Below are 25000 nucleotides of genomic sequence, written 5' to 3'. Positions count from 1 at the left end.
GCAAGGGAATAAGTTTAAAAAGTTGATCTTAGTGGCTGGACTAGTGATACTCACTCCAGTCACTAACGTCATCATAGAGGAATATAAAGGTGTCATACGCGAAAAAATAAGATAAAGGTGTGATACGCAAAATTTGTAAAGAAAATGATGTGATACGCAAGATAATTAAAGGTATTATACGCAAAAGAAAATGAAGGTGCGATATGCAAAATAAATAAGGTGATACGCAAAATAGATAAAATAAGGTGATTCGCTAAATAAATAAAGGATATACGCAAAATAAATATAATAAAAATGTGCTAGACAAATAAGATAAAAGTGCGATAAGCAAAATAAAAAATACAGGTATGATACGCAAAATAAATAAAATAAAGGCGATACGCAAAGTAAATAAAATGAAGGTGTGATACGCAAAATTAATATATATTAACTTTACGTATCCCTCCTTCATTTATATTGCGTATCACACATTCAGTTTAATTTGCGCATCACACGTTTATTTATTTTGTGTATCACCTTTATTTTATTTTGCGTATCACCTTTATTTTATTTAGTTTACTTATCGCATCTATATTTTTTGCGTATCACACCTTTACACTTTGCTTATCATACCTTTTTTGTATATTTTGCGTATCACCTTTATTTCTTGCGTATCATGTTTATTTTATTTTGCGTATTACACCTATATTTGTTATGCGTATCACACGTTTATATATTTTGCGTATCACACCTTTATATATTTTGCGTATCACATCTTTATTTTCTTCTGTCTTACGTATATCCATTTAAGTATTGACACAGGCCTGCATAAATCCCATTGACTTATTTGCGAATCCTATGTAGAAATTAACAGGTAAAGATGAGTTATTACGGAGCTGTCGTAACTTCTTTCCGATGGTGAATTATTTGATTTTTTTCTTAACACGACCAGTCAGTTCTCTTCCGTATAGGGGAGACTTCAGACTGAGGGATTAGATGTCTCCTTAAGTCACCCCTTCACTACTGGAAACCTTAAGCTAATAATAATAATAATAGGAAGTGCCACACTCTTCCAACGCTCCATATGACGAATCACATGCCCCCCACCTCCCTGCACACCTAAACAAGCACATAACGGCCTTCCCTCCCCTCCCCCCATATATAAGAGATTGTAAAACAAAAATTTCAGTAGTTTATCCATGGTAATAATGAAGTTACGAGCAGATTTGGTGAAATTATGACTCGTGCATTTTTTCAATTTGGCAGCCTTTTTTTATGATAATAATAAACAGGCATGGAAGAGGTGTTAGGGAGCCTGCTACGAGAAAACGGGCCAGTGGGATATGGAAATTATTGCAGGAAGTTAGCTGGCATCTACCTTTTTCTTGGGTACGTTTTGTGAATGGTTAAGTTGCTTAGCGTTTTTGGATTATATAAGAAATGTGGTGTGGGGATTAAGGAAAGATTTAAGATTCATTCTCTCTCTCTCTCTGGGCTACATATTATTTTTTAATGGGAGCAGCGGTACAGTGGCTATTTTGAGTCATTCTACGTAATATTTAATGAACGTTTTACCTATGCAGGCGGATATTATGTAGTCCTTGTTGAAACACTACCACGCTAATTTGCTGTACCTCATTAATGAATTATATCGGGGTACACTCACTTAAATGAACTTTTCTTTATTTTGCCTTTATTTTTTGCACTTTTAAGAGCTAGAACTAATAATGTGTTATTTTAGTGTATGGCGTCGGAAAAGTCGCTGTACAATATAGTAGAATACGTTTTTTACACCAAACCTCACACTTACCCTGTGCTGCCACCCCCTCACACTGTCACACCACACACTGTATCAGTTCACCGCCAAGCTGCATACTGCCATACTTCTCACTGCCACACTTCACAGTATCATACTTCACACTGCCACACTTCACATACATGCTATACTCCTTTTCAGTATTTCGTCATACCTCTTTTCACACTTGAATGGGCAACGTAGCAAGAAATGAGAGAAAAAATGCCAATAAGTATATTTTATTTTTCCTTACTGATGTCCCGAAGGAATGACTATCAAGTGAAGCAAAATAATAGAGAGGCATTAGGTAAGAAATCTCCTACAAATACAGAAGGTAGTAAATAGTACAAGAATAATGCCTAACAAAAGCCAAGAAATACGGCTTAGGTTTCTCGGTGTACCTAGTGGGACAAGAGAATAACAGTCCAAAAAAACAAAAGAACAGCGAGATGCCCCCCAAATTACCCCCAAATAAGAAAGTATATATATAAGCAAAATGCAGATAAAATGTAATTAAATTGTTAAAAAAAAAATCCAACTAATGTTTCGACGTACCCTACGCCCGGAGAGAGTGAGAGTCCTAGGAAGAAAAAAAAAATAACGAAAAGTAAGCCAAAAAGTGCAGTCGAGAAAGTGAAAGTAAACAATTATGGAGATGGGTAAACAAAAGCTAAGAAATGCCAGCTTATATTTGTCAGTGTACCCGGTGGTCTGAGAGAGAGAGAGAGAGAGAGAGAGAGTCGTGGAAAACAAAAGAATAACGACCGCCATGAAGAAAGGATCGGCAACGGCCAAACAATGCCTCTTCCTGCTCTCAGACGCCCCCCTCCCCACAGAGAGAGAGATAGAGAGAGAGAGAGAGAAACAAAGGAAAACAAAAAAGTCTTCTAAAAGGATTAACAAAACCTTTTACCCCCTCTCGTAGAAATAAAAAGACAAAGGCTGGTTTTTCTCAGGTTTCATAGGATTTCGTCGAGTCTGTCTGTCTGTCTCTCTGTCTCTCTCTCTCTCTGTCTCTCTCTCTCTCTCTCTCTCTCTCTCTCTCCGATCCTCGAATTTCCTTTGTCTTGCGTGTAATAAGACTCTTTCTTCATTCCGTGGTCATTATCGTCATCATTTTCATCTCTATTTATTTTCATCGTCATCATACCCTTCATCGTCACCTCATTTACATTTCATATTTCTTATCATCGTCTTCGTCTTCACCATCATCTTCATCTTACTCACCTTTATCTTCCTTATCATCAATAACCTAATTTTTAAAGTCATTTGGGGAAGTCCTTTTACTACCTCCACCAGCGAAGTTGGAGGAGATTATGTATTCATCTGTGTCTGTGTACAAGATATCTAGAAAAAAAACACCCATTCAGCCATTATTAATCCTCCTCCTCCTCTTCAGGATAGAGTGACGTATTACCCTTTATCCAAGTGTCAAAAATCTCACAAAAAACATCTATATCTATCTACTGCCAGACGCCTCAATCGCGTAAGGGCTGGGCACAAACAAATCGCCTCCACGTCGCCCTGTCCAATGCCACTTCACTTCCTATCTCCCAGGTCACACACCCCTCTCTCAAAAAACATTATATGTTCAGCATAGTCACGAAAGATGGAGATAGTTCGACAAAGAATATGCACCTCGGCCCTGTTTAATCCACTGAAAATAACAATAAACAATTTTTTCTTCACTTGAACACCAAAAAATAATCAGTTTATTTCCTTTTGATAATAGTTCTACAAAGAATATGCAGCGTGGGCGTTTTAGCAGTCCACCGATTTTTTTTTTTTTTTTTCAACGAATAATTTCTTTTTCTGCACCTGGACACAAAAAATACCTTTGCAATTATTTCATTTGGGCCGGTAATTTCTGGGTTATTCTTCGCGTGCCAAGTTTTCCCCATGCGTCATAAAATTTTTAATACCGGCAGCCTACCCCCGAACTGGAATTGAAAACGCAGCTGCCTGTTCCAGAATTTTTCCAGGCTAATTGAATTCCAGGCATGGGAATCGCAACATGAAAGTCACGTCAGAAGGATGTTGCAATAGATCACAGGGTAAATTTCACTTCTACTGGCCTATGTTGGGTTTGCAGTTGCTGGGTGTTCAATATGCAACACGCTCAATCCGGTGGTGTGTTTTGCTGATTAATTCTTGCTTTTTCCGGACGATTTTATTCAGCTTTTGTGTTACTTGTGATATTGTAGAGGTTAGTGAGACGCGTCTCTCTCTCTCTCTCTCTCTCTCTCTCTCTCTCTCTCTCTCTCTCTCTCTCTCTCTCTCTCTCTCTCTCTCATTTTATCCTCAGGTGTTAATGCCACGTGTCAGGTGTTTAGTGCACTGAGTCCTTAGTGTTCCCAATATCCAACTCTGCCCACCTCACCCCTACCCTTCCTCGCACCCCTTTCGTCCCTCTCATTTTCTCTCCTTTTCACCTTCCATTCTTTCTCTCAACCCCACTCCTCTCTTCCCTCCCTCTGTCCTCACAACTCCCTCCTCTCCCTCGCACCCCTGCCTTCCATTCTCCCATCTTTGACATCCCGCTTGCTTTCACCCCACCCTACGGCCGTTCCTTTGTCCACTCCACACCTACCTATGATCAACTATATATTTTTAAAGTTTAAGCTATTTTCTCATCTAATGGAAGAAAATTTTTATACAGTTTGCACAATCATGGATACAAGTTCGCCCAAAATTTCATCTCTTCTCGCTGCTCTATGATGGCCAACTTTCATCAGCTGCAAGAGATTTTGTGTATTTTTCTGCCCCGAGATTACGCCTTGGTATTCCTTATGTACGAGAGATTGAGTGTGATTTTATGGTAATTGATTCCTCTCTTTGATATTCCTGAGTTTCGAGAGGTGTAGCATGATTTTCTGCCCATAAATGATTCGCTTTGTTGTTCCTGAGCTGAGAGAGGTTTGATGAGCTCTTTCTGTCCACGTTTGACTCTTTTTGATATTCTGATGTTGCGAGAGGCTTAGTGTGTTTTTCTGCCCATAGATGACATTTTGTGTTCCCTAGTTGCGGTAGGTTTAGTTTGATTTTTGGCCAATAGATGACTCTCTGTTATTCATGAGCTGCGGGAGGTTTGGAATTTTTTCTGACCATAGATGACTTTTTTTGATATTCCACTGTCGCTAGAGGTTGATAATATTTTTCTGACCTTAGATGATTTTCTGTTTTTTTATATTTTTACGAAGAGTCCAAAAGAAAAGTAACCGTAATGCCGTATGTGTGGAAGCAGATGCTATGAATTATCAGGGGAACTTGTGACCCTTTAAATGTAGTCTGGTTCAGTTGTCTCTCTAGTGTCTTAAAACTGTCAAAGACTAATAAACCTTGATGCTGTTGTGGCTCTTTCCTAGTTAATAAAATGTCAGTCAGTCTCGAATAGAATACTGGGTTGTTGCGAGTGAGAGTGTGGATAGTAACAGAATTGACTATGTGACTCAGTCTGCTGAATACTCTGACGTTGAGTGGAATAAAATGCAGAGTTGTTCTGATTATGAGACGGTTAATGGTACTAGTATTTCCACTAAGGCTCGCATGACTCAACTGTATAAGTCTATCTCAGTAGCTGGAAACCTAAAACCAGAGTTGTGCTGATCGTGAGGGGGTTGATATAAGTTTGGATTATTGCCTCCCTACTTCTCCTTTGAAAGAGGCGAGGGAATGCACAGTGAGAATATCACAGTGGGAATATTTCATAGCCTTCCTTTTGATCACCAAGTCTTAGTGAAGAACGGGACGTAAAAAAAAAATATTCGTTTTTGATATGGTAATGATGTACCCTCTCTTTTATCCATTTACGGTGTGAATATGATCTGTACTCTTTTGAAATTTATACATGGCTTTGTATTCCTTACTGTACTTCGGAATTTTTACATCGCTTTGTGTTTATTAATATACCTTGAAAAATGTGACATTATTTTGTGTTCCGGAATATATTTTGAAATTATATATTGCTTTGTGTTCCGTAATATACTTTGACATTTTTACATTGTTTTGTGTTCCGTAAAAGTCTTTGAAATTATACGTTCCTTTGTACTCCTTAGTGTATTTTGAAATTTATACATCACTTTGTATTCTTTAATATTTGTGACGTACTGTTGCAGAGAGTAATATAGCCCTTGTTTATGGGCGAACAGTTATGAAATGACATGTAAAAAAAAAATATTAGAATCCAAAGATCACAGTACCGAGTTTTGGAATTCTTTACCCTCCGTCTCCATTTGATAAAGTTAGTCATTATTTGTGCCAGCAGATATACAGTAAATCCACTTGACTAGAGAACCATGAAGCTGATGCATAGTTGAATCATGGGTGGATAGACTTAGATTCTCATGAAAAAAACGCCTAGATGATTGATTGATGAAAGGTAAAAGTTGTTATTTTGACAGCCTCCAAGATAGGGACTAACCGCTGTCTTGGGGTAAATTTTTTTTAACTTTTGTGGCCTGGATCTTTGACCTTTAATTCTCATACTTGAACCTGACCTAGATATGGCCAAACAGTCTGACAGATGGACACACATAGGCAGACACAGACTGGCGGACACACACACACGCGCATGCAGACGAGCAGACACACCGATACAGACAGACGCTTAGACAAATTAACACGTAGACAATTTATCACAGACAAATAGACGCGAGCAAGAACATTACACGCTCCACAGACGGTAAGTGTACAGTAGAGTCAGTTGCTGATGGAGAGGTGAAAGGACAGAAAGAGACAGAGGAAGACTAGGCCCGATCCCCTCCCCTATCTCCAGGTTCCACTCCATTACCCTTCCCTCCCCTACCCACCCCCTAAAAACCCGCCTCCTGCATCTTAACCAGCGCCACCACACATCCCTAGGCTTACGCGAGAGACATACGAGGCGGATTTGTGAGTGGAAGAAGCAGAGTTAGACTAAGAACGAAACGGTAGACTTGGAATTAGACAGCACAACTGCAAGTTAATAAGTTTTTTGGGTGCAGAAACACTTGCTGAAAAACATGTGATCGACAAGAGGAAACGAGGCGCCGGGTTAGAGAAGCTGCAACGTCCGAGTCTGAGCGTTGGGCGGACCTTTGAGCCTCGTTTCCTCTTGTCGATCACATATTTGAAGCAATTGTGGCTGCATCCCTAGGGACTGATGAGGGGGACTTTTGAGATTTGGGTAATTGGGACGAGGCTGGTGTGAGCAACTAAAGAGGAGATAGGCCATGAATTAGCCTAATGTTTCCCTGTTGGTATCTGTTATCTCATTCGCTATCCACTGTCGCTGTCTTTATCCCTGTCTTTCTTCCAATCCCTTTCCTTGTCACAATGCCAATCACTTACCTTCTCTTTTCTTTGTCCCTACCCTTGTCCCAGTCCCTAGTCCTTTCGCTTTCTTTGCCCCTGTCCTTATCTCTGTCCTTGTTACTCATCATGTCCGTGTTCCTTTGCCTTGTCTCTGTCCGCTGCCCTTGTCCCTTTCCCCATCTCTTTCCTCATCCCTCTTACCATTCCCTCTCCCTTCCCTCTCCATATCCATGTTCCCAGTTCCCCATCCTTTCTCCCTGTCCCCTATCCCCGGCCTTGTTTCTGTCCATATCCCTTTCTTTGTTCCTATCCATATTCCTTGTCTTGTCCCTATTCTTATCCCTACATATGTCCCTATTCATGCCTATGTCCTCTCACCCCCGCAACATAAATCACCTTCCTGTTTTTCTTCATTCCTTTTCATCCTTCTCACCTTCCTCTTTTTATTCTTTCCTCCCCATCCTTCTCACCTACCTCTTTTTTCCCCCCTCTCCCGTCATCCTTCTCGCCTTCCCCTTCCTCCCCATTCTCTTCCTGCCTCGTCACTGTTTCATACCCTAAAGGAACGAGCATAAACAGATGAGTCTGTTAATTGAAACTGCTATGAATATTGTATGTAGGGCTTAATCGAGTAACTCTTAATGTTATTACGCCTCGTTCGACTCCGATGCCAGACGTCAGTAACTGTGCTGGAAAATATTGGATCATTGGATTGTTTCTGTTGTTAGGGATTTTTTTTTTCACTCTTAACCTTCACATGATCGGGGCAGCTCTGTTATTCTGTTGCAAGTTATTCCAGACGATTTTTTCAGCTGAGTGAGTCATAGGAGCCTGAATGTTAACCTTTTCAACTCGAGGACGTGTTTTGTTATTCTTTCTCCTGGCGATTTGACCTTTGACTTTTTCCAGCTGGGGAGGTTTGGTAAAGCCTTTCGCATCTTCGCGTTTTTTTTTTTCTTTTTAAGGTGATTTATTCTTGCTGGCACCAGACGATTTTCCTCAGCTAAGAGTGCTTGAGAAGCCTGAATGTTAATTCCTTTAACCAGAGAACGTGTTTTTCCTGCGTCATTTTCGTATCTTTTCACAATTTCTTTTACCAGTAAAGGGGAGACCTTGTACGATTTTTTTTTTTCCAGTAAAGGAGAGAGTTAAACTGGAAGGGGTTCGTTATAGCATTTACTAACCTCTTCACGACATGGGTAGCTCTCGTAACCTTAATAACATAGCCTGATAATAGTTGGAATAAAACATGAATGACGACGTCGGAGTAAAGGAGATAATTAAATAACTCTTGATTTAATTACCGTTCGTTTAACTTCATCAGGCTTCGGGAACTGAGCTGCGTAATAGATCATTGGGTTAGTCTTTGGTCACAGGCCCGAAATGTTCTCGACTGGTGTGTGTTATTGTAAGGTGTGGTATTGTACTGTAGTGTAGTGTGTGTGTGTGTGTGTGTGTGTGTGTGTGTGTGGTAGACAGGTTTAAATATATGAGGTGTTGGAATTGTGTGTTGTGTGAGGTGTGGCATTGTGTGGGTAGATGAAAAGTGTGTCAGTGTGAGACGTGGCACTGTGTGGTGTATTGGGTGTTTTGTCGGTGTGAAGTGTGGTGTAGTATTGTGTAGTGTTCCAGAATGAAGTGCCACAGTGTGAAGTGTGTCTGTGTGAGGTATACAGAGTGAGGTATGGCACTATGAGGTGTGGGATATAAAGCATAGGTGTGTGGGTTGTGGCAGTGTGAGGTGTAGGATGTAAAGTGTGGCAGTGTGAGGTGTAGGATGTGAAGTGTAGCAGTGTGAGGTGTAGGATATAAATTGTTGCAGTGTAAGGTATGGCAGTGTGAGATGTGGCATTAGAAGCATGGTATAATGTGTGGTATTCTCGTATGTTACAGTTGAAAAGCCATAGTATTGAGATGTATCGTGGGAAAAAAGGGTCTGTGTTAATGAGTAGGGAGAAACGTCTGGAAGCCGTTTTAGTCAAAGCCACCCCTTACAGGATGCGGCGTCAGGAAATAAATACGTATATAGACTAATCATGTATAAAGGACATGCGGTACAGTCGCGAACAAAAATACAAATGCTCTTCATAATGATAAATAACGAGACAGTCTGTAATGTCTCTCGAACTCAGTGTGTGATATACTAAGCCTTACACCCTTTTCAGAATATCGTGTTAGCGTTCCAATATTATTCGAGTTAATATTAGAACCATGATGCTGTCCGGAAATGAACGTTTAAATGATGCTTAAAAGAAAAAAGAAAAAAAAAAGGGGGGGGGGGAAGCTTTGTACTCAAAAAACACACTAGTCAGACGATGCATAAACAATATATATTTACATGTCAGAGGATATGAATGATTTATATTGGCCCAAAGCTAAACAGTACCACGGATACAAATGCGTTCAGTGTGCATAATAAATTACTCTCAACCACTTACATGCAATACGTATTTAGTCATTTATTTTTCGTTATATCAGACGGTTATATAAATGTTAGGAGGGATTTCTGAACGTTGAAGGGGTTTATGAGAGCTGCATCTAACCCCTCCAGTTCGAAAGGTCTCGTCTAGGCTGCATAAAATCGTCTGGTTAAAATAAGATGGCATATATGTGAGTTTGATTTTAGTCAAGTAGGTAATTAGGACTGTATATCTTTAAGAAATCACGAAATAATATTCAATCCTAAAACAACACTTGCACCCGGAGTGTGTGTGTGTGTGTGTGTGTGTGTGTGTGTGTGTGTGTGTGTGTGTGTGTGTGTGTGTGTGTGTGTGTGTGTGTGTGTGTGTGTGTGTGTGTGTGTGTGTGTGTGTGTGTTCCTAATGATACCAGGCGAGTTCAGCTTAGGTGGGGAAGAGAGAGAGAGAGGGGGGGGGTAATGAGGAGGTTAATGGAAGCTAGTATGTGATCCCTCCAGTAAAATAATAAATAAATAAGTAACCCAAATAAAATCGTCCGAAAATCGCTAGATAAAAACATAAAGTACATCCTTGGATTGAAAGGAAACCCCCCTAAATTTAAAGACTTTTTTTTTTAGGCCACCACAAGACGATTTTATTAATCTTATGAAGGATTGCTAGTAGTGAGTGGGTTGATTTAAGCTATGTCTGATTCCTCCATTCAAAAAACCTCCCCTGAAATGCAAAAAAGAAAAAAAAAGTAATGTTAAGGGAAAATAACGTCTTTATAGTGAGAGATTAACGAGAAAGTAGTGGGAAAATAACGTAAAAATAGCGTCTTTATAGTGAGGGATTAACGAGAAAATACAGTTGAAAAATAACGTAAAAATAGCGTTGGTATAGTGAGAGATTAACGAGAAAGTAGTGGGAAAATAACGAAAAAATAGCGTCATTATAGTGAGAGATTAACGAGAAAATAGTGGGAAAATAGTGTAAAAATAGCGTCATTATAGTGAGAGATTAACGAGAAAATAGTGGGAAAATAATGTAAAAACAGCGTCATTGTAGTGAGAGATTAACGAGAAAATAGTGGGAAAATAATGTAAAAATAGCGTCATTATAGTGAGAGATTAACGAGAAAATACAGTGCAGAAGTGTTATGGGAAAAAAAAAAAAAACGTAAAAGTAGCACCATTATAGTGATGGATTAACGAGAAAATACAATACAGGAAGTGTTAAGGACAAGAACGTAAAAACAGCGTGATTATAGTGATGGATTAACGAGAAAAAGCAATGCAGAAGTGTTAGGGAAAAAACTTAAAAATAGCGTCATTATTGTGAGAGATTAACGAGAAAATACAGTGCAGGAAATGTTAAGAAAAAAAAAAAAGTAAAAATAGCATCATTATCGTGAGGGATTAACGAGATAATACAGTGCAGAAGTGTTACGGAAAAAAACGAAAAAAATAGTTTCATTATTGTGAGGGATTAACGAGAAAATAGAGTGCAGCGAATTTCCCCGTTTAATCAATACCCAATTGGTGCGAGCAAAAGGCGCCTGAATAATTCATCACTTCCAAAAAAACGCTTGTTATAACCAGGATGCAATACCGGAACATCAATGCAACGCCAAATAACAATACTTCTCCACCCGATTGTTTGTGTCACCTCAATTTTTTTTTTATTGCTGTACGTGTGTGGGTGGGTGAGTGGGTGGGTGGTTGTACAATAGGTGTGGGTGTATTTTTACTTACCGTATGTAAATTTAGCTGTGGAAGTAGCTGTACCTGCGTATGTATGCAAGTTAAACTGAATCAAGTTACCTGCTCTACCACCCGTACCTAACGTCATTGTTGTATACACAGAATTTCGATGGACTGAGTGATGAGTGAATGCATGTTTAGTTCAGTTTAACAAAGCAGTCTCGTAATAGTCATCGTACATTTGTGACCTCCTTTGTACCCCCATATGACCATCCTTCTTTATTTTAGTGAGCAAATGATGATGATGGTGATGATGATGGATGTTTAGGTCATTTTCATAGATTATTCCCATGACAAGTCTCCTCCTTACGTTTTTCAGTTTTATTACACACACACACTCTTCCTGTATTTTAATGGGAACTGGATGATGATGATGATGGATGTGTTTAGTGATGATGATGATGATGATGGATATGTTTCTCAATGTCACCGGGCATTTTCATAACAGTTCTCTTACTGTGTTTTCCCTTTTCTTGTTTCTGGATCCAACACGATCCATTTGTCATAGTGGGAATAGAGTTTAAATGATGATGACGATGATGATGATGATGATGTCGGTGATGAACGAACCATTGATTGAATGGGTGTGTGGTATGTTTTCTCTGTCGGCCGTTGCTTTTCTACTTGTTTGTTTTCATTTTTCTTGTTTCTGAATTATCTGCTTTCCATACATCTTCCTGGGAATAGGATTAGGAAAATTATGATGATGATGATGGTGTTGGTGATGATAATGTGAATAAATGGATGGATGTCTAGTCAATTTTCCGACTTTTCTGATGCAAGTTCTCCTACTCGTCTTTTCATTTTTTACAGTTCATTGTTCCATCTGGGTATGAGGATGATAGTGGTAGTGATGATGATACGTTTGTAAAGTCGCGGTGCGCTCAACTTCAATGTTTTTCTCGTCTTGATTGTGAAGTATACCTAAATTTCACGATTTTCTCCATGCCGGAATTCAAGACCACCTTTTTTACAGAGCCAGTATTCTGTGTTTTCATAATCCTAGTCTATTTGATTTTTCAGATACTGAAAATTTGTTATTTTTATCATAACTGATTTTAAGATTTTGACACACTTGAAACTTTTTTTTTCAAGTTATCATTTTCTCATAATCCAATCATATCTTTGCCAATTCAGTTTCTCTATTATGGCCCAAGGGTACCTTTTGTTTATTTGCTTCATTTTTTTTTTTTTAAATCCTTATGTAAATGTATTTTTACTACGACCCAATTCCAAGATATTAAGTATCGTAAGCCAAGCGTAAGATTATTTTTTAAGTTTGAGCACCAGTAGACGACATCTATAATCTGGTGTAGGCCTGTGTCTTTTTTTTTCACGATTTGTTTTTCCTTCCTCTGTTCATCTTAAAAAAAAAAAAAAAAAAAAAAAAAAAAAATCCTAGCCCAAACGTATCTTTATTTTCTTATTCAGTGTCAATATTATCTGTTTACCGTAACCTAGGCGCATCTTTTGTGTAATTCTCAAGGGCTCCTTTTGTTTAATTCAATTGCAAAGTATTATTTTATCATATATCCAAGCATTCGTGTCGGGAGGCCATGGGGGAGGCAGTTTAGGGGGTCATAGAGGGCCACCATTAGCACTGATTCCACTATATTCCCCGGTTTATATTTTGAAAAACAGCCAGGAAATGGCGAGGAATATTATGATGATGATATTCTGTGATCATTTCATTGATGGGCTTCATGATTGTGCATCCCTCGGCCCCTCATCCCCCCACGTTTATCCCGCCCACCCCACTGTCCCCGGACCTCCCCCACCCCACCATTCCCTGACCTCCCCCACCCCACCATTCCCTGACCTCTCCCTAACCACCCTGAGTTTAGTTTAAAGTTAGGTTAGAGTGACTTAGGTTAAGTTTATTTTGCTTAGTTTGGGTAAGATTAGGTTAGGTGTGGTAGGATGAGCTCTGGTTAGGTTATTTTAGGTTTGTTTTAGTTAATTAAGATAGGGTTTATTTAAGTTTGATTTGGTTTCGGCAGGTCGGGTAAAAAAAAGTGAAGGGTTTTGACCTTGGTGTACTGAAAGGGGTAAAGGAAGCGTCTCCTAAGCTGAATGAATGAAGTCGTTGGACGGTGGCAAGTACATGGACAAGACGTCATTGTAACGAATGGATGATGGAAGGAAAAATATATATCCTTGTTCATTTATGCCATCTTGTCGTTCAGAATAATAAACCCTGACGTGGCCCATCTATCACCATGTTGTTTGTGCTGGCTCCCCTTTTTATCTACTTAATGTCACTCTGTCCTATCCTGTCAGAGAAAAATTACTGTAAGTACTTAGTTGTAGTTTACTGTCTGGATGAGTTATGTCCACAGAATGAAATTGTTTATTGTAAAGATATAACAGTTTAGCGAATCGTCACTGTCCTCACAATAAGTACTTTCATCATCACCACCACCACCACCACCACCACCACCATCTCACCCTCACGATATATCACCACTTCCATCACCATCATTATTCTAATTCTTATCCCACTAATACACAGTGTGGGTAAGCTAAAATATAATGTTTACAACCTGCTCTATTACAAGGATTTTCTGCCGCCACTTCAATAATAAATTATCTTTACACGCATCGTCCTCGTGAGCGGGGCATACGTCCATTGTCTCGTCGGTTAACGAAGCTCCCTAGCACTTCTTCCTTGGCGATTTATTTTGAGGTACGGCTGGTTTAAATCAAGATCTGTGTTACATATGTTGAAAGTGTTGGTGTTGGAATGATTTAAATGACAGAAGAGAACAGTGAAGAGTAATAAAAAACTAAATCGCTTAGTAAGAGGTGTTACGGAGCTTCTCTGACCGACGGGAATATGGCCACGGTCGGTTTTCACAGTCAGGGGCAAAAGTTCTCTTGTTCCACTGCGTCTCCATTACTCTTGGGTATGTCCGTCACTTTCTCCCTGACACACAATAATAAAGAAAATCATATGTGAATAGAGAAATATATCATGCTTCTTTCAGTCAGCACAAGTTAGCGAAAAGCAGAAGAGGTAAATATTATCCGATAAAGTGAGAATATTAGCCATCGTGGGTAATGAGAGGTAAATAAAGGTGAAATATTTGCCGGTGAAGTGAGTAGAAGAGGTGAAATATTAGCCAACTGGGGATAGTGACAAGTGGAGATGAAACATTTAGCAATCTTTTGTCCCCAACTACATTAGCCAGCAGAGGATAGTGAGAAAAGGACATTTAATATTAAGCAAACCTTTGTCCTCAAGTTTAAACGCCAGAATATTGATGATAAATACGAGGTAGACTGCTCAACAAAGACTGGTGTAGTACTGGAGCAAGGCATGGAACTTTAGACTAAATTTATGGTTTAATTAATGGCGTTATTGTAGTGGTGGGTGGGGCAGCTGTGGTTATTTATTCATCTGTTTATTCCTGTGTTAATTTGGGGCGACACATTTCATTATTAAAACCTCTTCAGTGTAGTGATGCATTTTTAAGTTTAATTCTTGCTACTTTCAGACGATTTTGTTTACTTCAGGAGAGTTTTCGAGCTGAAGGGATTTGGTGTGTCTGCCATTAACCCCCTTCTCTTGTTAGGTGCTCTCCCAAACTGAATAAAATCGTCTGGTAAGAACAAGAGTGAAGCAGAAATTACGTCGTGTGTGTGTGTGTGTAAGTTAAGGTTAAGTAGAAGTTTGAGAACTGCAATTTTTTTTTCCTTTACCACGAATTTTTCTTTTCATCAGAGGGTTTTATTAAGCTTGGGAAGAAGGACCATTTGTAGGAAAGAGATTATTGTTGGCTCTATGTAACACATCTGCATTGGAAATTCTCTTCTAATAAATTAAATGCCACTACTTCTGCTACAACAACAACAACAACAGTACTACTACAACTACTATTGCTACTACTACAATAATTGCTACTACTACTACTATTTATAATAATAATAATAGCATAAAACCATATCAGTAGGGCGTCCTCGGGGTGAAAAGATGAATCCCAGTATTATGGTTGTAAGATCAAAGAAACGTATAATCCCTTTGAACAGTGTTATTACCGACTGAATGTGAGATAACCCAGAGAGAGAGAGAGAGAGAGAGAGAGAATTTAGCATTTAGTTTTCGTGGTAAATAGAACTGATGTATATTCATTGCATCATTTAATTTTTCAAACAAGTATTGCCATATTCTTAAATTCCAATCCCATTTTTGCGGTTGGGGTAGTTTATATTTTTATTCTTGCTTTCCCGAGACGATTATATTATACTGAACTTTTGCAGCTGGAGGAGTTACGAGTAGATACAGCTGTCATTTGTATTTGCTGCCTGAGAGTTCATTCCTGTGTCGAGTAAAACTTTTTGGAGGTAGCACGTCAATATAGTAAATAAATTAACCTCTTCACTGTTTTTTTTTTTTTTTTTTTTTTTTTAAGTTCCATCTTCAGACGATTTTATTCAGCTAACGAGTCTTTGGGAACTGGGGGGTTAAGGTGTGAGCTTCATTAACCCCTTCCATTACAAGGTCCCTCCGTACTGAATAAAATCGCCTTGAAATAGCGAGAATAAAATGAAAACCATAATCTTTTACTTTTCTGCCAACTTTTGCCCAGATTGAAATAGCCTCTGTGTAAGTGAATGGATCTTTAGAATACTTACAAAGAGCCGTCGGAAAAATAAAGGCAATTTCTGTATAATATTGAGTTGCGTCCATCTGTGTAGGTCTCCGGGAAAGGCAGTCAGTCTCTGGGGCTATAAATAACTTAACTTCCAATGCTGCTGTCACTCACTTGGGTTCAGTCGGCCGTAAAGTTTCCCGCTCCGTGCCTCCGTACCATGTTCTCATTTTCTTTAGATCCTCTCCTCCCCTCTTTCTTCTCCTTTCCCTTCCTCCTCCTCCTCCTCCTCCTCCTCCTCCTCCTCTCTCTCTCTCTCTCTCTCTCTCTCTCTCTCTCTCTCTCTCTCTCTCTCTCTCTCTACGCCAAATGGGATTAGTGGCCACAGCTGTACGTGTGTCGTGATGCAAGGACCTCGCCAAAGTAAGCAGTCCCACATACAGTATTTTGATGCATGTTGTCCAAGTGAAGAGAGAGAGAGAGAGAGAGAGAGTGGAGAGAATTACGTCCCTGGCATAACAAATTTCACTATTCCCCTGCATCCTATCTGGCGCTGAGAAACGGAATACCCAAAATATGCCCTGGGTTCGTATTCTCGTCGGATGAGGAAGCTCCCTAGCACCTCTTCCTTAGCGATTTATTTTGCGGACTTATCATCATTATCTTCTTGTCTGCATCTGGTATCGTTTTAATATCGATGTACAGCGTATGACTTGCACAAGGATACAGTAACGGAGCAGAATCTGAAATAAATCGGTAAGGAAGAGGTGTTAGTAACCTTCCTAACCGCTCCAAATGCAACAGGATGGACTTCGCTCAGTTTTTATCCCACTGTACAGCATCACAAACAGGATCTAACAGCCGTGGGAACCGCTACGTTGAGCAAACATTGTCAAACTGAACGCTAACTTCGGAAAGCGCGTGATTGATAACGTTGCATTTTCCGTAGTAGTTAGTTTTGTCATTGCACATCGTCCCCCACATTTGTGAAACTGAAAATGTCGTTTAAGCATACTGCCGTTTAACCTGAGTTCAAGCACCTCTTCCTTAGCGATTTATTTTGCATGTTTCACATTATCAGTCTGTTGTATAGTATTTATATCGTTTGAAATCCGGTATGTTTTGCATCAGAAAAATACCAAAGGATGTTGAAGTGTAATATGCTGGATAAACCACAAACGAAAAGATGTTGGGAAATTCCGGAGCCACTTACAAAACGACCGTGTGTGTGTGTGTGTGTGTGTGTGTGTGTGTGTGTGTGTGTGTGTGTTATTCTGGCGTGTAATTAAAATGTGAGCGCTCTTCATAATGGGTGCGATATATTTTGAATACACCCTTTTTTTGTCGTGCATTAAATTATTATTGCTATTTTTGAGGGCGTGGAGTTGTGAGGGTTCGTTATGACGCTTATGTGAAAGTCATCTATAAATATTTAGTGCATGTAGTTTTTTTTTTTTTTTTTTTTTTTTTTGGCGTCATATCCGGCTGTCGCATGAGGTTTCCATTACACACACACACACACACACACACACACACACACACACACACACACACACACACACACACACACACACACACACACACACACACACACACACACACACACACACACACACACACACACACACACACACTCAAAGAATGTCAAACTCAATCGCAGACCCACAGAATTTCCTTTCCTCTCCACCTCACTCTATATCAGGGGTTCCCAACCTTTATTTACCCATTACCCCATTTTCCACACCTCCCTTCACTCATTACCCCTCATTGCTTATGTTTCCACAATTGCATTTTAGCTGCTTAACATTTTGATGCCTAGATTTTAGTTTGAATGTAGGACTTAATTAAAGGTTAGGCTAAAACCAAGAGAGTTATTGCAAGGAGTAATTTATTTTTATTATTAACACTGATACCAAATAAACATGACTTTAAACATTCATCTCTGAATTTTAGTATAGGTCTGAAAGTCTATCATTACTGGTATGATTTTTTTTTTTTTTTTTTTTTTACCTCCCCCATTACCCTTCACAAAAGACCAAATTACCCCACTTGGGGTAATTTACCCCAGGTTGGGAACCCCTGCTCTATATGCTCCTAATCTCCATCCTGTATCATGTCTAACCCTTCATGTTACACTGTATCCTTTCCTGCATTATGGTCTTTATCTTTTTGGTAATGCAGATGCGGTCCTTCGTCCATCCTACTGTAACGTCCTTCATATACTCATCTGTTTTATCCTTGTTTATCTGTAGTCCATCATTCCATCACAATCTGCCTTTCTGTATATGCATCACACCTTTATTTTGTCTCAACTGCATTTCTTCACCTCAACCCACATTAATTTCATGCATATTTCCCCGAACCTAACTGTAAATCACGTACAGTACAGTCCTTAATTCCATTCTGTTTTGACCTACTTCATATTCTTATTATTTTTTTTTCTCCCACTCGCAGTCAGTCATTCTGTCTTCTTGCCACATTTTTTTCCCCACCTGCAGTAGTTTATAAACAGCTTCCTCTCACGTGCACCAGTCCATTCACACCATCCACACGTGTTACATACAGTCCCGGCACACTTTCCGCACGTGTTGCCGCCAATACATCCATACCATCGTCACATGTTATAACTATGATAATCAACACACACTTTCCACACGTGTTACACTCATCCCAGTCACACTTTCCTCATATGTTGCTACCAGTCTGGTCACACCATCCCCACGTGTTATTATCAGTCCTCTCATACCATCCAGAATTGTTACTACCAGCCTAGTTACATACTCCACACGTGTTAAAACCAGTCCAGTCACACACATTCTGCCTGTTTTATAATCCACTCTTACACATCTCATACCCATACACTTCTCACACCATTCACACCACTCTCAGAACACTCGCACCACTCTCACAATGCCCACATCAGTATCACACCACTCTCACAGCATTCTCACACCACCCACACCACTTTCACATCACAATCACACCTCCTTCACTCTTGCATCGTTCTGACACCACTCCCGCATCACTCACACCACACTTACATCGCTCACGCCATTCTCAATCCACACTTACACCACTCGTACCATTCACGCCACTGTCACATCACCCTCACACCACTCTCGTATCAGTCTCATATTATTCACACCACTCACATCACTCTCACCACCCCAACACCACTCACACCACACATCTCTCCATCCACTATCACATCATCCACATCACTTTCACTCTACTTTCACACCACTCTCACCCACCGCTCTCACATCACACTAAAATTTCTGCCGTAGCCTTTCACAAAAATTAACGCTGTCGACCCTGCATTTTAAAGCATTCACTAATTTCCATATTTCACCACACCTCGCTCTCACACCACACTCACTCACTCACTCAACTCACTTACCTACATCCTTTCATCATATTTCTTATCTCACTTTCATTTACTCCTCTCCGATTATGTTGTATATTATTCATCAAAATTTTCTCACTCTGTTTCCCGGGTATAGACAGGATGAGGATTTATATTTATGACACACACACACACACACACACACACACACACACACACACACACACACACACACACACACACACACACACTCTCTCTCTCTCTCTCTCTCTCTCTCTCTCTCTCTCTCTCTCTCTCTCTCTCTCTCTCTCTCTCTCTCTCCTGTCATAAAACACCCTAACCACACACCACTGCCCACCATCACTCACACTCCATAAACAACATAATGGATTCACGAGCACGCTATGGTATGTTTCTGGAGTGTGTGTGTGTGTCGTGGATATCACCATATTAATTGAATGACGTGTTTTGAGAGTAATATGCTTCAAGGAAATTTTCAGAAAAACCATGCTTGAAAAGGACTTATTATTTGCACATGGTTTAATCAGGCTTGACTTAAATGGATATGAATTTACCTGAATAGATTTGTTGGCCCCGAAGAAAGTTAAAAAAAAAAAAAAAAAAAAAGAATTATTTTTTTGTTGTATTGTGGGAACGTGAAAGTTGTAGTCAAGGTGTGGCAGGCGACGTAAATGTGTAGTACAGGTAATATTACTGTGTGTGTGTGTGTGTGTGTGTGTGTGTGTGTGTGTGTGTGTGTGTAATTGCTCTTGGGAGGGTTGAGATGACTGCCATAGCATTCCGTCGTCTTTTAATTTATGTTTGTGTGGCTTTGTGTGTGTGTGTGTGTGTGTGTGTGTGTGTGTGTGGAGAGAGAGAGAGAGAGAGAGAGAGAGAGAGAGAGAGAGAGAGAGAGAGAGAGAGAAAGATCGTTGGTCTGCGAACAAAAAATCTCATGAATTCTTTTGCATGCTAAACTTACTCAAAAGCATCGCCGGTGCAACACACACACACACACACACACACACACACACACACACACACACACTGAGGAGGGAAGAAAAGCACGCACCCACTCCACCCACCGTATACACACACACACACACACACACACACACACACACACACACACACACACACACACACACACACAGGGGTTGAGCTGGCACGCACCCACTCCACCCACCGTATACACAAGACCTATACAATACACCTACTCTACCTCGTTCGAAAAAAAAAAAAAATAATAATAATAATAATAATATTTAGAAAAGGACCCTCTAGAGAAACTTGTCAATATTCGGAATAATCTGCCCAAAGGTATTTTGTTTAATGCTAGGTGTATGGTATTACTAATGGAGAGGAGGGGAGGGGTTTGAGAGAGAGAGATAGAGAGGATATACCCCTGTTCATATAAATTTCGTAACTTTTGTGTATTCCAGTGAACAGATTTAATCTCTCTCTCTCTCTCTCTCTCTCTCTCTCTCTCTCTCTCTCTCTCTCTCTCTCTCTCTCTCTCTCTCTCTCTCTCGGGGAAAGGAAAATGCTTAATCTCTCCACGTCTTTAGTTCCTCCTCCAAGAAAAATCGTAAGTTTCGGTAGGGAATAAATCGGTCATGAATATGTTTGGGAACCCCACCTTAGTCCAATATGGCTTTGTATGCTAGGGGTTCTTTTCGCTGAGATACAAATAGTAGTAGTAGTAGTAATAGTAGTAGTAATAATAATAATAATAATAATAATAATCGATTGGAGGTGCGTCTGTTAGGTTTACGACGGATGTTTCTCACTCTTTTATGGACGTGTTGTGTTCGGGTGGATGGTGTGTTATTTCAATTGTATTTTAAGTGGTTGTGGAAAATTCGTAACACCTCTTCCTTAGCGATTTGTTTGGCAGTTTTCTAATTCTAAGTGGTTTTTTAATAAGTTACACCTCTTATCGAATTATTGTACCACTTGTCTAATTCAGTGTGGTTTTGGAAGATAAGTTACACCTCTTCCTTAGCGATCAATTCTGGCATTTGTCTAAGTTGTTTTGGAGAATAAGTAACACCACTTCCTTAGCGAATTATGCTGGTACTGCTTAATATCTTACTGTATGTTGATACAAAAATAATACTTAAATCAAAATAGGTTACACACACAGCAAAAGAAATCGCTAAGGAAGAGGAGCTACGAAGCCTCCTCTATTGCCCCTTGTATTATGCTGTGGACAGGTAAGGTTGCCTACAAAATAATTCACGTATGGATTTGTGGAGAGGGTGTGTTGATGTTACGAGAGAGAGGGAGAGAGAGAGAGAAAGAGAGAGAGAGAGAGAGAGAGAGAGAGAATGTTGAGAAATATATTTGTAAGGAGATGTGTATGTGTAGTGGAGGAGTGGGGCAGATGAATGTGTGTGTGTGTGTGTGTGTGTGTGTGTGTGTGTAATTGCGCTTGGGAGGGTTCAGATTACTACCATAGCACCCCGTCGTCTTTTATTTTCGTGTGGCTTGTGCTTATGTGTGTGTGGGTGTGTGTGTGTCAGAGATCGTTAGCCTGCGAACAAAAAATCTCATGAATTCTTTTGCATGCTAAACTTACTCAAAAGCATCGCCGGTGCAGCGCGCGCGCGCGCGCGCACACGCGCACACACACACACACACACACACACACACACACACACACACACACACACACACACACACACACACACACACACACACACACACACACACACACACACACTGAGGGGGGAAGAAAAGCACGCAACCACTACACCCACCGTATACTCAAAACCTATACAATACACCCACTCTACCTCGTTCGATAAATAATAATAATATGATTCAGAAAAGGACCCTCTAGAGAAACTTGTCAATATGCGAAATAACCTGCCCAAAAGTATGCTATTTAATGCTCGGTGTATGTTCTTGCTAATGAAGAGGAGGGGAGGGGTTTGCGAGAGAGAGAGAGAGAGAGAGACCCCCGTTCATATAAATTTCTTAACTTTTGTATACTCCCGTGAACAGAGGTAAGGTCTGTTTCGCATTCTCTCTCTCTCTCTCTCTCTCTCTCTCTCTCTCTCTCAAGGAAAGGAAAATGCTTAATCTCTCCACGTCTTTAGTTCCTCCTTCAAGAAAAATCGTAAGTTTCGGCAGGGAATAAATCGGTCATTAATGTGTTTGGGAACCACCTTAGTCCAATATGGCTTTGTATGCTAGGGGTTCTTTTCGCTGAGATACAAATAATAGTAGTAGTAGTAATAGTAGTAGTTGTAGTAATAATAATAATAATAGTAATAATAAATAATAATAATAATAATAATCGATTGGAGGTGCGTCTCTTAGGTTTACGACGGACATTTCTCACTCTTTTATGGACGTGTTGTGTTCGGGTGGATGGTGTGTTATTTCGATCGTATTCTAACTGGTTGTGGAGAATTCGTAACACCTCTTCCTTAGCGATTTGTTTGGCAGTTTTCTAATTCTAAGTGGGTTTTGAATAAGTTACACCTCTTAGCGAATTATTGTGCCAATTGTCTAAGTCTGTGTGGTTTTGGAAGATAAGTAACACCTCTTCCTTAGCGAATTATGCTGGTACTGCTTAATATCTTACTGTATGTTGATACAAAAGTAATAATTAAATCAAAATAGGTTACACACACAGCAAAAGAAATCGCTAAGGAAGAGGAGCTACGAAGCCTCCTCTATTGCCCCTTGTATTATGCTGTGGACAGGTAAGGTTGCCTACAAAATAATGCACGTATGGATTTGTGGAGAGGGTGTGTTGATGTTACGAGAGAGAGAGAGAATGTTTGACTAAAGTGTTCCTGGAATAAATTTGTAAAGAGATGTGTATATGTTGTGAAGGAGGGGGGTAGATGAATGTGTTTGTGTGTGTATGTGTGTGTGTTGCAGTGATTATTTCTTACAGATTTAGACCCAGCGAAGAATTGCGGACGGAGAGAGAGAGAGAGAGAGAGAGAGAGAGAGAGAGAGAGAGTGTGTGTGTGTGTGTGTGTGTGTGTGTGTGTGTGTGTGTGTGTGTGTGTGTGTGTGTGTGCGCGCGCGTGTGTGTGTGTGTGCGTGCGTGGGTGACAATCTTATACGCCTGTTTAACTTCATCCTCCCTGTCGCCTTTTCGTGCTATAACCTGATTGGCTGTCACCCGTCCCAACTCAGCCAATCACACAAGGTTATTATCATGACGTCAGAGTTAGGCCACGGCATTAACTGAATCAACACATAATCTCGACCCATTCAGTCCGATTACTTTTGCTTCTTACTGTAACTAAACGATTTTATTCAGTTCGTGATATACTTTGAAGTGAGTGACTTCAGTACATACAGCCTTCATTGACCAATTCATTCATCAAGGTCCTTCATAAATTGAATAAAATTGTCCTAAAGTAGCTAGAAGAAAAGAAAGACATGACCGGTTTGGGGGGTTCAACACTCAGAATGGTATGACTCACTCTCATCTTTGCTCTAATTCACTAACGACCCAGATTTTCGTTCTCTTGCAACTTATTTCACGTAGTTCGATTGCTGAATACGAGCGGTTCTGCTCTGCATCCTCCTAGTACTTTTTTGTCACTCACATCATATTCTACTGTTAATCTGGTGCTACAGCTCGAATTGTTGTTGTTGTTGATCATCTCTGGTCTGTTTGACCGAGCACACCCATCAGCCGCAGGCAAATAGCCTCTCCTGCAAGACAGTCCCATGCAGCGAACCGATATTTCTTTGCGGTTGACTGCGAGGCAAGATGAAAAGTGTGGAGATTTGGTTCTTGAATGGCTAACGTATATTCGTCGCTCGACCCAGTTAGCAGGGGCACCTAGGCTACAGGAAACATTAGGCTGGTCATTTAGTGTACAGTAGAGCCACCTGAAGTTACATGAAGAGTTATAAAACGTTCCAGGAAGAAAAGAGAGAAATAAGAAGAGAGGATTACAGACACAGAGGCAGAATGATAAAGGTGAAGGATGAAGCAAACATCACTACATCAAGTGATTGGATGATGGTCGCCAACACCCACTACTAACAAATAAAGAGTGAAATGGATATATAAAAATACCACCTTGCTTTAGTAAATATGGAGTTCTTAAGTTGCCCATACACTGACAAGGTTAAATCGGTGACTTTTTTTTTTTTTTTATAGACAGCTTTAATAACATTAGGAGAATGCCTTTGCAGTGAAGCAGTTAATGAAGTCTCTCTCTCTCTCTCTCTCTCTCTCCCCCCAGCCCTGGGAGGTTTTTCCTGTTCTACTCATGCTACCTTCAGGCGATTTTATTCAGCTTAAGAGGGCCCATGCGGAGATGTTAATTGAGGCTATGGTAAACAAAATCCCTCCAGCAAAAAAAGCCTTTGCTAAATTGTTTTTGATATCCACCAGGAAATGTTGGTGTGAGATAGTGTAGTTTGTGTTGTGTTGGTGTGTGTTGGAGGTGGTGGTGGTGGTGTGTGTGTGTGTGAGGAAGGGGGTGGTATAAGGTGGTGGTTGATTTTGTGTTGATATGTAATGGGTTTGTATGTTTTAGGTTTGTGAGGTGATGTTGTGTTGGTGTGCGAGGAAAGTGGTGGTGTATTGGTGTGTGGTTGTGATGGTGTGTGGTGGTTGTGTTGTGTCAGTGTGTGATGGGGATGGTGGTATTGGTGTGTGGTGGGGATGGTGGTATTGGTGTGTGGTGGTGGTGGTGTGTTGGTGTGTGATGGGGATGGTGGTGTTGGTGTGTGTTGGTGTTGTGTTGGTGTGAGATGGGTGTTGGTCTTGTTTGTGTGTGGTGGGTGTTGATGTTGTTGGCGTTTGATGGGTGTTAGTGTTGTTTGTGTGTGATGGGTGTTGGTGT

At 40.1% G+C, this 25000-nt stretch overlaps 1 protein-coding gene across 1 annotated transcript in view; it reads right to left on the bottom strand.

Moving 5' to 3' along the window:
• LOC145408203 (neural cell adhesion molecule 2-like) overlaps positions 1-25000 on the bottom strand; it is a 684210-nt gene that overhangs the window by 626927 nt on the left and 32283 nt on the right. The window lies entirely within an intron of this gene.

This window comes from Coenobita brevimanus, chromosome 76, assembly GCF_032717465.1.
Source record: "Coenobita brevimanus isolate Jiangsu-jjx chromosome 76, ASM3271746v2, whole genome shotgun sequence".
Classification (NCBI taxonomy): domain Eukaryota; kingdom Metazoa; phylum Arthropoda; class Malacostraca; order Decapoda; family Coenobitidae; genus Coenobita; species Coenobita brevimanus.
The sequence above is the reverse complement of the archived record's forward strand: the minus strand, read 5'-3'. Positions and strand labels throughout refer to the sequence as shown.